Source organism: Neophocaena asiaeorientalis, unplaced genomic scaffold (genome assembly GCF_003031525.2).
Source record: "Neophocaena asiaeorientalis asiaeorientalis breed wild unplaced genomic scaffold, Neophocaena_asiaeorientalis_V1.1 scaffold177, whole genome shotgun sequence".
Classification (NCBI taxonomy): Eukaryota; Metazoa; Chordata; class Mammalia; order Artiodactyla; family Phocoenidae; genus Neophocaena; species Neophocaena asiaeorientalis.
This window is the reverse complement of record NW_020172779.1, coordinates 22,841,291-22,841,526: the sequence shown is the minus strand read 5'-3', so window position 1 is coordinate 22,841,526 and position 236 is coordinate 22,841,291.

The following is a 236-nucleotide window of genomic DNA, read 5'->3' as shown; positions in this document are numbered from 1 at the left end:
CTCCGCTCCCAGCTGGGAGTCTGGGCGCGGGGCCAGGACGGGAGGGGAGCGGCGACGGCGCTGGGCGGCGGATAGCGCGGAGGGCGGCGGCCTGGACCCGCCGAGCCATGGCGGCCCCGGAGCCGGTGCCGAGGCGGGGCCGGGAGCGGGAGCGGGAGGACGAGAGTGAGGACGAGAGCGACATCCTGGAAGAGAGCCCGTGCGGCCGCTGGCAGAAGCGGCGGGAGCAGGTGGGC